Genomic DNA, 15,205 nt, shown 5'->3' on the forward strand with positions numbered 1-15,205 from the left:
CATCAACATTGAAGAATTTAAAGTCAGGTCAAAACTTTCCAAAAATAGAAAGTGACCTATAATATGAATTTGCCAAAAATGGAAAGGTTTTAACCCAACTTCAACTTCAAATTACATCATCAATAAAGCTTCAAATGAAATTCTGTTGAACATGAAAGTTGTAGATCTTTCTCTCCCATTTCCAAAAAGTCCAAGATCATCAATTTCTCATGTGTGGTTAAGGAGATATGATCAAAACATGGCAAACTATGCATGGAACTTCAAATGGCCATAACTTCTCAACCAAAACTCCAAAATGGATGGCTCTTTTTGCATTCTTCTCCTTTTGACCTCTAGTTTCCAAATCATGCATTACATTTCACAAATTATATTCACATGATCATTTGGTAATTCATTGGTTTTTGGAGGGAAATTTTGAAATTCAAATTTGGTGCATGGCTTGAACTTTTTCCCATCACCATTGGCTCCAAAATCAGATTTTAAGTTCAATTGGAAGGAATTTCGTGCACTGTTCATGCATGCATTTCATGCATAGAGGTGAAAGATCAATTTGCACTTACACTCCATAATTTGCTAATTACAATTAGCATTGGCCTAAGCATGATTAAAACAGGTTTAGCATTGCATATATAAACTAAAACCTAACTGTTTTCAGCATTAACAACAACTTTCAGATCTAGATCCAAAACTCTCAAAAAAAATTCTCTCAAATTTTCTTCAAATTTCTTCACATCAAAGCCATTTCCATTGCTTGATTCTTGATCCTGAGGTATTATTGAGCAACTTTGCACGTGGAACCAAGAGAAGCAGTGCAAGATTGAAGCATACACAAAGCTTGAAGCAACAATGGTGATTCCAAATTTTGGTAGATTCGCGCATAATTGAGCCTCAATCTCTATTCTAATCATCCATACAAGCATCATAGAAGAGATTTGGAGCATCACAAGGCCTGGATAACACGATTCAACAGTTCTGCTCTTCAAGAGGTCATGACTCGATCTCTTTATTTCTCAAAATTATTATGATGATGTTGTAGATCTTGTTATGCTGGTTATCCTGAGCTTTGAACCATGAATTTTGGTGCAAAATTGAATGAGTTAGGTTGATTTAAAGTTTCAGGCATGATTTTTCCATTGCTCGATTCTCTTTGTATACGTTGATTCAAGCTTAGCTATGCATGTATTTGTGATCTATGATGAAGGATCTACATATTAGTGTATTCAATTTTGATTTCTGGAACAAATGTTCTTGAGGCGTGGTACTGTTCATGAGAAGCACGATGAAGAAGATGATGTTCTTGCTTTGGCAACGGTTTTGATCCATAGGCCACGTTTTTCTGTTGCTGCATGTGTTATTTTAGGGTTTGTTCATGCATTGGTACACGTAGGCGCTCGCTTGGCTTATTGATTCGCTCAGATGCGTTTGACCATGCACACGCAAGCATTGACCAGCCAGGTCAATTAATGAAACACAGAGTTTCATCCTTGGCGCGCTGGACAATTCAAATTGCGCCTGGCTTCAATTCCCCGTTGCAACATATTTCAAAATGCTTCATTATTTTTCTCATTTCCCTCCTTTGCCATGTACCATGCTTCACATGTTTGTTTTAATTTTTTCTCATCTTAGAAAATTCATATCAATTTGAAAATTCATCCAAAAATTACCAGGTTTTTTGCATTGTGTTTCTTTTTCTGTCTATTATTTTTTTATCATGATTTTGCAAGTTGTGCTTGGCTGAATTTTTTTTGGTGCTAGAATGTTTGAACATGTATGCTTATTTGACCTTGCCATGCTTATACATCTGTGAAATGTTGGTCTTTGATCCAATGATTATGAAAATTTGCATGATGAAACTAGACACTTTGCTTGACATTTTGGTGTTGATTTGGTATTTTTATCAATTGTCATTTCTGTTTTATGATCATCTTAAGTTGGTGTGACAATTTGTGTCACACCTTTGCTTGTCCCAACTTGAATGATGTGTTTGCCATGCCAAATGATCTCCAATTATCCTGATTTTTTGTATGATGCATATTATGGATGTTGTGAATGAGCATGAATTTTGTTGGAATTATTTGAATCATTTCTGATTTAATTGAGATTTTTCATTCTGGTTGATCACATTTGAGTTTTAAAATTGCTTTGAACTTCAATTGATCATGAAATGCTTTTGGTATATGATATTGATGTGAGACCTTTTGGAATGTTTCAAGATCTGTTTGAAGTTGATTCATGTTAATTTTTAGCTTTTGTTTTGAATTTTTTCTCCACCTTTGACCCTAGGCTTTGACCTAGTGGTTTGTGGCTTATCTTTGAGCTTTGATTTCAGGTTGACCATTCAAGTTCCATAGTTGTTGATGCTCCATCACTTGAGCATTGATGTTTGCCTTTGATTACTAATCCTTGTGTGTTTTGTAGGTTGATGTTGACTCATTTGAGTTTGACATTTGGTTTACACATTTGTGTACATTGGGATTGTTTGTTGCTTATTGACTGTTGTTTGATTGTCTGAACTTTGTACTGATTTGTTTGATGTTTCCACAGGTACATAAGTTGCTTTAAGTTCATTTTGAACTTTGCTTTGCTTGGTTGCTTAACCACTTAGGTATAACCTCTAATCTTCATGTAGTCTGGAAGACCTGTCCTGTTATGTGGGCAGGCACCTGTCTGAAGTCCTCCTTAAGAGGCAATGCTTGTGTTTGTTTATCTTTGTGCCAAGCAGGAAAAGTCCTCTTATGAGGCAATTGGCAGATAAAAGAGATGTGTAATCCATCTCCTGCTATTCAGTGTGTCATTCACTTTGCTCACACAATGTGTTGATGCATTTGTGGATAATAACCCAAGATCCTATAGAGTCATTCACTTGTGGAGAAGAGTTCCTACTTTCTGAACTCCCACACTTTCTATTGTTTAAAAGCTCTCCCAGGCCAGGGATAAGAGCTATGAGGCACACCCCTCATCTCTATTTCATCTGCTTCACCCTAACTCTCAATGTTAGGGTTAAGAGCTCAAATTACCCAATTCCAGTTGGTTGTAAAGCCTAACCTTGCTTGAGCCTAATTGCTTGTGTATGGTGTGTGATAATTGACTTATTTAATTGATTACCTGATTCATCTGTGCATATCTGCTTATGTGTGCCTTTGTGCATTTATCATCATTAATTGTACATCATGTCATGATCTTTGTTCATATCTTTGTGACATCTTTGTTTGTCCATGGAGGAATCAATTGTAAGTCCATTTAGTGGCCATTGTTTCCTATGATTTGGAAGGAGTTAGGACTAAGACCATTTATTGGCATCCTATTTCCTTGGAGTCAAGTGTAAGACCATTTATTGGCAACTTGTTTCCTCTTGCTTATTGCATTTGTGTTGCTTGTTGTATGTGAGGAGTCAATTGTAAGTCCATTTATTGGCATTTGTTTCCCATGATCATTCTTTGGAGATTGGTATAAGTCCATTGATTGGCATCTGATATCCATGTTTTGTTTTAGGAGATTGGTATAAGTCCAGTAATTGGCATCTGGTATCCATGTTTTGTTTTAGGAGATTGGTGTAAATCCATTGATTGGTATCCGGTATCCATTTTGTTTTGTGAGATTGGTGTAAGTCCATTGATTGGCATCCGGTATCCCTTTGCTTTGTTTATTTGCTTATTGCTTGTTGCCTATTCCAAAGGAATCACTTGAATCATCTACATATGATCTCAAGAGGTGAACATCTAAGAAGTTTTACATCCCTTAACCCTCCCACCTTTTGTTTCTTTAAACCTCCATCTTTGCATGTTAGCCCAAACCAGAAAACTATTGTGCAAACATTCTCATCTCTCTTCAAATTAGAAACCTAGGCCTTAAGCCTTTGATTTTCCAAACTTCATTTTCATAATACTTCTTTTGAATTGAATTCTAATCATACTTTGACCATTTTTTTGTGAATAAATCCTAATTGGTTAATTTCACTCATTCAATTGTTTTGTGGCTTTGTCCATTTTTGATAAGTTTTCATACATTAGCCATAGATCTCAATTATCTTAGTGGTTGATGTTAATCTCACCTTTTTGTCCTTAGTGATTGAATTGTAAGACTTCCTTGCTTATTATAGGGTTAACCCCTCACTAGCAAGTTGAAGCTTTTCTCACATTGTGGACTTGTTGTTTGTATAAGGTTGAGTTTTCTCCCGTGGATAACGAAAGACCTTAGGGCTTTTGTTTTAAAATCAATTCACATACTTTTTAGAAATCTTTTAGCCGAACTACGGCGTTTTGATCCTTACCTTCCATGGAAAGGTACGTAGGCAACGGGTTCATCCGTTCAAACACAAAAATAACAACTTGTATATTCTTTTCTCATCCCTTCAATCATGTTTGCACAATAAATATTTCATAAACAAATAACCTTTCATACAACAAGTGTGAAAAGGGCTCCCTAGGAGTACCTAGGACGTTTTGGGTGCCTAACACCTTCCCATTGCGTAATTAACCCCTTACCCAAATCTCTGATCTTTTCATTGGTTTTCTATGTGTAAAACTTCTTAGGCTTTTGTTCGCTTTTTAGCCATTCCTTTGGATAAATAAAAGTGCGGTGGCGACTCGATTCTTTGTATACTTTGCTTTTGGTTTAACCAATAAATCATAAAGTGACGAATACACCGCTACAATACCCAATCATCTTGAGCACATGGGGACTTACAGGGGATCCCTCAGCTAACTTGCCTTGAAAAAAGGCTTTTGAAACTTCAAACCTCTCATGCCTTGCTTGCTCTTGATAGAGCATCTTCAGGTGTTCGATCATATCGAACGCTGTCATGTTCTCATGTTGCTTTTGCAACTCTGAGTTCATGCATCCAGCATGAGACAAGCAGTTTCATTGGCATCATCGACATGCTTCTTATAAGCATCTCTTTCTGCCTTATGTGCAGAACTAGGAGGTTCCGCTTCAGGAACAGGTGTCTCCAAGACATACAGCTTTCTATTATGTTTAAGGATAATCCTCAAGTTTCGGTGCCAATCCAGAAAGTTTGTCCCATACAATTTATCTTTGTCAAGGATTGGTCGCAAAATGTTTGTTAGAGGTGTTAGTTGAGATTAATGAAAATATAAGTATCATTGATATATTTAATTAGGCATTTAATTAAATATGCTCCCACTATTTTACTCAAAACAAATAACCCTCATCATTTGATTCGGAAAATCCCGTTGGAAGATTTTCTAGTGGGTCGAGATCCATATTTCACTTCGTTCTAAGTCCGCGTAGGCGGATTACACAAAACTAGGTTATTTAGGTAGGAACTCCTTCCAATTGTATCTCATACAACTCTCAAAAATTTCAGTTGGGTGAATAACTCCTTATTCCAATCCATCATATGGATCATTCCCAACTCTTGCTTATAAACATATATAATATTATTATAATTAAGTTTGACCCATCGTTTTAGCGGTTGGATATTACAATTATCCCATCGCACCTTACTAATATAGAACATGCACCTCGCATAGGCGAAACCTACATTATCCGATACTAGTCTTGATGAGTGCTAAAACTTGGAAAGCATAAATATATAAAATTATTATAATTTGTTTAGTTAAGTTTGACCCATTGTTTTAGCAGTTGGATATTACAATTATCCCATCGCACCTTACTAATATAGAACATGCACCTCGCGTAGGCGAAACCTACATTATTTGATACTAGTCTTGATGAGTGCTAGAACTTGGAAAGCATAAACTTAACATTTTAGTTTGAGGGAATTACAATTGTTCTGATCTCACCGGCTTATTTATCATATAAATCGTATATCACATGCATCAACATATATTCACATGCATCAACATACATACACATGCATCAACATACACAATGAAACAGTTATGGCCCCTAGCGCAATTATTCTCCCAAGCCAATGAGAGAACCTAAGCTAACCTAATAACGATCTAAGCTTCTCCAAGCAAGATCTTCAAGGTTTCCCTCCTTTGATATTGAATTCTTCTCTATCTTCATAACATTGTCCTCCTTTGACATTGAATTCTTCTCTTTCTTCATAACATTGTCCTTCTTTGACATTGAGGTCTTCTCTTTCTTCATAACATTATATTACAGAAGAAACTCGTTTTACATACGAGGGATTGAGATGAGAAAAGAAGTTACATTAAGAGATTACAAGGAGAGGCACGACACGCAGGTCGTATTTTAAAACCCAAAACAAAATAAAGGATAACTAAGGCCATAACCGATCACCACAAGACAATAATAAACACATTATTATTATTATTAATTTTAATTATTTTAATTAATTAAAACCAAATTAAATTTTGACGACCGATCACACTACGCAGAGTTAGTCGGGGTTCCGCTGCCCGGTAAGCGGGAACGAGTGTATTCTGTCTTGCGTTAACCGGTTAACCAAATGCGTTAACCGGTTAACACTGTTGAAAATCTGTTCGTAATTTGTATTCTATTTTGCGTTAACCGGTTAACACTGTTGAAAATTTGTTAGAAGGTTGTATTCCGTCTTGCGTTAACCGGTTAACCGGTTAACACTGTTTGAAAATCTATTAGAAAGCACAACTCTTGTGCAGTCACAACCCCAATCGCATAACTCTTTGACAACACAACCCTTGTGTCGTCACTAACCCTAATGCACCAATTTCAGACCGTCAAACACATCTCGATTGTTGATTTAGTATGATTGATCAACATGTCATTGCTTCACCATACTATTGCCAGATCAAGAAGCAAACGATCATTGATCGCTCAAAGGAAAACAATCATTAAGTGTTTGAATGAATGAAACAGGAACATTATATCATATATACCGTATTTTGCATTAGGACTACTTATATCATATATATAACTTGATCGATCTCGATTTAATTACTCGTTTATTCTTTGATTCATTCTGTCTTTAATTGTATTAATACAGAAAATAAACAGTTATAAGATTCATGGTTTCGTAAGTGGCTCTGATACCACTGAAGGAGAATTGCGATCCAAAACGCAGCGGAATTTAAAAATTTCTCCTTTAATGATCCTTATGAATGGGCATGATCAGTGATAGAATCGTTACCTCTTGTGGCGATCACGAACGTTGAACGATGACAACGCCTCTACTCAGTCCACACGAACGGATTCCTTCAATCTTAGTGCTAGCTGCTACGAATGAAGGCTTTGAGTGAGAGAGAGAGAGAGAAACAAAATTGCAAGAGTGACAATGCTTCTACCCAAGGGTTCTATTTATAGAACCACTTGTGTGGGTTGCAAGCTAAGAAGCCCACTTAAGTGTATATGGCCCATATCTTATAATATGCCAAAATCACTTAAGCTCGTGGTACCTTACCATATTTCATATTCTACTTAAGTACACCGTACCTTACGATGTTCTATAATTCACTTAAGGGCACCGTACATTACGGTATTCCTTAATTACTCTATCTCTCATCAATCCGTCCTTTGTGTGTGACCCTATAGGTTTTCGCGGCATTAGTAATTATATTAAATCACGTATTTAACATAATAAACTGTGAGCGGTATGTAGCAACACATCACTACTACCCAAGACACGAAAATGTCATGTGATCTGACAAATCCTTCTGTGATAATAATTATGTGTATAATTACCTTTTTTCCCTTATGTCTATATTGAACACAAGGCATAGACCGTGTCATCCTTGTCCAGTTCAATATTGGGCCCATAGACATTTATCCTGTTATGCAGGATGAGCAAATTCCATCTAGGTCACTCATGTCCCTTAGCATGCGTCGTGGAGTACCCATCAACTATCTTTATGGTCATCCAGTTACGGACAACATTTGATCAACAATAAGGCACTCGACTCTACATCTAGGGTCCATAGTGGTTTCAGGTCGAAGGGTGGTATACACCATTATCACCATGAGAATAACTTATGACACTTTGCATAACATTCTATATAGTATTCTCATAGCGGGTCAATCCAGTATAAATATTACTCTTAATATTCATACTTATGTTTAAGACTTGATAACTCCTTATCCATGATCCATGAGATGTGATCATCATTCTATATACATAATAGTCTTAATGCTTTAACATTATCCCACTTCACAATAAATCTCGACTACGGATACTTTAAGAGTAGTGTCCTTATGTTTAATGTGATCTCATGATCAAGTCACACTTGATACATTAAATGGACTAGTTATTCTAGGGACTTTATTAAACAAACGTAATAAAGAAAAAACCTTTTATTATTCGATACAAGTACCAAAAGTATTGACCTCTAGGGCTTACACCAACAGGTAGGGCTCCTCAAGTCAAAGCATCCCAAAGTTTGTTGGCTTACTTCTCAAGAAAAGTCAAAGGTTCATGTGTTTATTTTCATGCATTCTTCAATAAGTAACTTCAAGTTTTGAGCTATTTAATCAATAGTACATCAAGTAACCCTTATCATGAGTTCATATGATCACCCATGCACTTTGTAATGCAAGAAAAGTCCAAGTGCACAAGCTTGTTCCAAATGGTTTGACCTAAAAGTCAACATTTTAAAGTCAAAGTTCCAAGGATCACAACTCCTTCAATTCTCAACATTTTTTAGTGCCCATTTTTTTAATATGAATCTTATCAACATCCTCTATAACGTACCTTTACATGACAATATCCAATTATGCTTATAGTAGCATCAAAATTTTGGAGACATTATATGTCATTTGTGGACTTAGTGAAATTTGACCTATTTTCAAGTGACTTTTTACCAACTTTCAAAGATCATAACTTCTTCAATTTTCAACATATGAAGTTGATTATTCTTGCAAAATGTCATTGGTGATACACTCTACAAGTTTGCTTAAAAGACCAAGGTCAAATTATGCTTGGAAGGACATGTAATTCATTAGGACATTATAGGTCATTTTCAGCCATAAAGCATTCAGATTTTTCTAAGTTATGGAACCAGTATTTTATGCCAACTTCAACACACCATAACTTTGTGCTCAAGCATCCAAATGCAACCTTTCTTGGCTCATTGTAATCTTGTCCATGATGTTAACATATTGAAAAAAGAATGGGATCAAAAAGCCTTTTGAGTAGGATGCCCCATTGAGTTGAACATGGTGACTTGAAATTGAAGAAATCACCATTGCCCAAAATTTGATCATGACTAAACTCAATTCCAAGCCAAATTAGCAAGTGTTGTGGTCCTAAACATGTTTAATCAAACCTCTAGAAGTTAATTGGCACTTAAAATGCATCATTTGACTGAGTTTTGATGTGTTTCAAGTCACACTTTTCACACACTCGGATCAAATTTGTTTTGCATTAATTTAGCATCATTCCACACGTATTTGGATCGAATTATATTGCCTATAAAAAGAGGAAGCTATTGCCTTCATTTGTAAGCCTTGGAGGGCCAAGAAACCCCTGCTGAAACTTGAAGTTTTTCTAGAAAATTCAACTATTGTGTTTTGAGTTTCATTCTGTTTCAATCCATTTTCTTGATTCTATTAGCTCCATCGGAATCCTCTGAAACTTTTGCAACAATTCCCAAGCTCCGAGACCTTCTGAATTTAAAAATAATTTAAAAATATCTTTTATGCATTTTTATTTCATTTAATTGGATTTTTAATTTGTTTGACCTTATGGTTTTCTGTTGGCCTTGGATCATGACGACTTTGACTTCAAGTCTCATCAAACTCAATGGATCTTGGGTGTTAATGGGGTGAAAACCCTAATCCACCAAAATGGATGATTGATTTTGATGATGACTTGATCAATTTTATGATTCAATTTGGGTGTGACCTATTTTGTCCCCTTTCATCTTCATCCCTTTCTTTTCTTTTGATCAATTGGATGGATTTGTGTTTATCTTGTTATTAATGTGTGGATTGGTACTTGATGAACTTTCATCATTTTAAATCTACCTTTTAAGTGATCATGAATCATTTAAGGTACTTTGTATTGATGCATAAGTTTGTCCTAAGTGTCATGAAATGTGGATTGAAGTAATGGACCATCCTCCTAGCCTTTGTGCTTGATCATCCTCTTTCATTTTCCTTTCTTGTGTGGCATAGCTTTAGAAGGATGATTTACATATCATTTCTCTAGCATGTATTAACACAATCATTATTATTGAGCTACCTCAGATAGTTGTGACTTCTACATAAGTCCAATTACGATTGCTTAACATAACACTAAATTTGTCTCAAATGCAATGACATTTTTATAAGTGAGATTGTAAGTCTCCTATTCCTCATGGTATTGTGTGAAAATTTTGTTCCTTTTCCATTTGTGAGAGCTAGTGGCATACTTGTTGATTTTATCTAAGTTGGATCCCTTCTTATAAATGATGTATAAGATTCATATTTCCATGCTTGTGAATGGATAGTTGAGTGTTCTCCAAAAAGTGACCAAAACATCTCTTCATCTTTGATTACTAACATCATTTACTAACAATTTACTTGTATTAACTTTTACTTCAAAGTCATATACCTTTATGCCTTACTTTTTATGTCATTTACTTTATATTTTATGTTTAGCATTTCATATCATATTGTTGTGTGATTATATTATTTTGTTCTTTGACTAATTGGATCTTTCTTTTGATAATATTGTAAAGAAGACACTAGTAAAAAACCTAAAGAAGAAGCTTGTTACTCCTAATTAACGGACTTGTGATTATTATCCTTGACATCTTTGTGGAGTTATGGACTTAGAATTAGGATCTTGACCTTTGCTTTGGGACTTGTGACTTGAGATCCTAGAATTCATCTGATACGCTTGACTTTGGATTTCTCTGTGAAGACTTGGCTTGATTACTTTCATTTGACACATCGATTACTATTTGCTTATTTTGCTTTCTTGAGGCTTAATCCAAATGAGGGAATTCTTGTTTGACTTATGTCATAAAGCTTGTTATCTCCGTGTTAGATCTTTCTTATTTAGCTTTTACTTTACTGCTTTAGGATAGTCTTTTCTTCTCCTCCCCCCTTCTTTAATTTTCAAAATCTTCTCTCTTTTGCAAAACCTTCTTGTTTTAACTTGAATCATTTTCTCAATAAACCTTGACTTTTGTCAAGTGATTTTCAAACCATTTTTCTTAATAAATGTTAATCTATCTTAAGCATGTTTAGACTAATTCCAAAAGACTTAAAAAAGTTCCTAACTCATTCAAACCATTTGGTGCCCTTTGTGCACTTTTTTTTCTTTTTTTTAAACTTTTTCTCAAGGAACTAGACATGAGTCATTTCCATAGTTGAGTTATAATTCTCATATCTCCATAGTATTAATGATAATTCTTTTCCATCTGTGCGAGCTAGTGGCATACTTGTTGATCCTTATCCAAGTTGGAACCCTTCTCATGATGATGCAAAGTTAGCATACTTGTGGGTGACTAGTTGAGTATCCTCCTTAAAATGACAAAATATCTTTTCCATATAAAAATGGACCAAAACAAACTCCTTTTGTTATTTTTACCACGAACTACGAGGTTTTGATCCTCCATTTCAATTTGCTGGTACGTAGGCATGAGGCTTTAAAAGTCTTGGCAAACATCAAATCATAAAAAAAAATCTTTTCTCATATATCCAATCTTTTAACAAATAACACCTTTTTTTCAAGCTAAAATTTGCATATTTTCAAAGAGGTTCCCATGGAGTACCATGGATGTTTAGGGTGCTAGTACCTTCCCTTTGTATAACTAACCCCCTGACCCTTTTTCTCTTTTTATTGGTTTTGTTTTAAAAGTTCTTTGGGTTTTGTTCATACTTTTTCCCCTTTCCTTTGGAAATAATAAAAGCACGGTGGCGACTCTTGCTTTGCGATTTAAGTTAATCAATAGCTTAATCTCAAAAAATTTACCGCTATAGGGTGTAATACACTGCCCCTAGAGTCATGGACTTCCTTGACTGTCACCCGCTTATGTCAATTTACTTGCCAAACAATTTCTCCATCAAGGTCATCTACTCTAAGTGAGATCTTCGTAAAGACCCATACGAGGAAGGCACCTCTGGGACCTATACTACGCGACCATCTGTCTAGGTTGGTTATGGTTAAAAGTTCTAAAAGGGGGTCTTAGGATCACGGACACTAGTAACAGAAAGGATGATTACACCGAAAGCACGACGGTCATCAATCCCCTTAAGAGAATATACCACTAAGTGAGGTTCTCGTACGACCCTAACGAGGAAGGCACCTCGCAGACCAATACTACTCAACCTCTCCAATCTCAAGCAATCTCTCAGACTCGGGTGGAGAGTGTTTCACATAAGGTTATCTTTGAAATCATTATTGCTTCCAAATTTTCTTCATCACGAGGACCAAAGTTACGGATCAACGGACAAATAAAGAGAATAAACACAGGTTAGCAGTAAAAGTAATATATACAGAAAAAATAAATAAAAAATAAACTTCCCCGTACATAAAAGGAAACCAACCCAAACTAGGCTAGACTCGCTTAGGGAAAACCGGGTCCCAAGCAGAGTCGCCATCGGGGTTTTCGGATAACGAGTGAATTGGACGGATTGAACAAAAGATCAGAAGAGTCGCCACCGAATTTTATTTGTGTGCATCTATCAGAGAGGAGAGGGGAAATAGTCGATAAAACCCTAAAAAAGATAACTGCACGGGAAGTGGGATTAAGGTTCAGGAGTCGGTTATGCAAGGGGAAGGTATTAGCACCCCTCACGTCCATGGTATTCCATGGGAACCATTTGGGTTATTTATGTACATGTAAATTTATGTGTTGTTGTTTTATTTTCAAAAGGAATGTGTGTGAAAGAGAGGAGTTTTGGTTTTTTTATTATTGTGCTCGCCAAGGATTGTGGTCCTTATACCTATGTATCACTCATTCAGGGATGAGGAATCAGAGCTTCGTAGTTCGGAGTAAAAAATATTTATGTGTTGGTTTATTTTACCTTTGAGAAAAGGGTTTTCGAGGTGGGTGCCTTAAGGAACAAAAATTAGGCTTGATGGGCTATGTTGATTTTACCTTAAACAATGGTTTATGAAAAGAATGTTTGTGATTAGATTGCACTAAAGTCTAGGGGTAAAGGTGAATATTCTAATCAACAAGCCAAGCGTCTTGCGTCTAAAATAATCAGAGTGAGGGTAGGAATGCCCAATTCTCACTCATTCTCCACCATTTAAGGCTTATGGTACACAATATTAATCATAGTTATTAAGTATTTTGAATTTGATTAAGAAAAAGCCATTTGACGTTGGATTAAGGGTTTGTTTATTTGATTAAGAAATTTGTCTTATGCAATATGAATGCCAAGTAACCAATAAGAAAGTAAATGATCTCATTGTAAGGTAGCCCAGGATAAATCCTTGTGTGTGCAAAAGTGACCTATGCTAAACAAAGGATAATGGTCTTACAAACATGTCCCCCTAAGATGGTTCCATGATACCATTCTTACAATAGGTATGTAAGTACAGATGAAATCCAAGTATTTGAAACAAAGTGTCACAAAAGTAAAGAGAAGAGCCTCCAAGAAAAGGTCCTAAATGAGATCCTCTAAGTCCAAGTTGGTTTAGTATCATGAATTATTGTTGTTCTTATAACTTTATCATGTTTTTGTTGATTTTATGAGTATGATAACAATAAAGTAAAGACAATATAATAAACATGCATGATGGAGTTTATACAATGATGATGATGATGATGAGTACTTGAATGTAAATGACATAAAAGTAAATAACAATGAATAATAACAATAATAATGATAATCAAAGGTTAGTAATAATCAAAGGTTAGTAATAATCAAAGGTTAGTAAAGTTAGGTTAAGTTAATAAGTTAATATGATGAACAAATAAGCATAAAGGGATTAATGGGTTAGTATAAACCAAAAGAAAACATAATGTATTAGATGGATCCAAGTCAACAAGATAAGACTTCATCCACAAAGCAAATGACAAAGTTATTTGAAGTAGGGGCAACCTATCCATGCTTCAAAGTACCATGGATGAACACTTGATCATCCAATGGTAGGTTTGAAGTATGGAAGGTTTTAATCAACCCTAATCCAAACATGTCATGACTTAAATAGATTTCATTAGTCCATAAGTTAAAAACTTCATAAGTCCACTAAAAATAACTAAAATGAAATAAAACAAGTTACCAATAAATTCTAGAGACAAAAATAATAGGAGTCTGTGTTCAACATATTTGCAAAATAATAAAAATGAAAGGGTTAAAAAATAAAATCAAAATGGAAAGTAAATAGGAGAAAAAAAACACAAGGTAAAAATAATATAAATAGGATGCACACATTGGCGGTTGAACCCCTGACCTTGGGGTAATGGGGGGATCAACCCCCTCACCCACTGGGCCACAAGCCCGGTTGTGTTATGAAACTACACCGAAACAATTAAATAACAAAATACCACTTAAAAAGGATTCGCGCACCGAACAACCAATCACAACAGGACAAAAAATTTATTTAAATTTAAAGAACATGCGAGGTAACGACAACATTGTCGTCTTCAACCTCGAGATTTTTGAAAACCAAAGGTTGGAAATAAGCAAAATCAATAGGATTTTTTTCATGGAACCTCATTGCATAAACATAAACAAATAATCATCCACACTCATGAGCCATTGATTGGCTCTGAGTGTGGAGTTCTTTCTCAAAAATCAGGACGATGAACTTAACCTAAAACAAAAGTTAAATTCTAAATATCAAGTAATCATTGCTGCAACCTTAGGGGAAATGATCAAAATGACATTTCGAAGGAAGTAGTAACTTGTTTGGATGATGGGGTGGAGAAATCTACCTGATCAGAAGTAGCTCATGGGAATTTTCCAATGGTATAACTCAGGTCAGGTGAGGCTTAGGGAAGGGGATTTAAATGTTTGGAAAGCTTTAAGGATGGTTGGTGAAGGTTTCTGGATGATTGTTTGAGGTTAAAACACTTGGAATCTCAAAAATTGAAGTTCTGCTTTTGGAGTTCTAAGTGAAAAATACAGTAGAGGTTTGAGGGGCTTGAGAGATTAGTTCTGAAGTGGAACACCTTCCTCTAATTATAGGGAAGGTGTGTGGATGGTTTTGGAGGGAGAAAGTGGAGGTTTGATTAGAAGTGGCATGTGACTTGGAAGCATGCTCAGTTTTGACTTGGGGAACAATGAAATGGCTACATTCTGAGCTTCTTTGGTCCCTAGAATGGATTTGGAACAACCAAAGGTAATGAAATGGTCTGCTGCAGGATTTTCTTTTTGCCATTTTGGGAAAATTCAGAAT

This window comes from Lathyrus oleraceus, chromosome 7, assembly GCF_024323335.1.
Source record: "Lathyrus oleraceus cultivar Zhongwan6 chromosome 7, CAAS_Psat_ZW6_1.0, whole genome shotgun sequence".
Taxonomy (NCBI): Eukaryota; Viridiplantae; Streptophyta; class Magnoliopsida; order Fabales; family Fabaceae; genus Lathyrus; species Lathyrus oleraceus.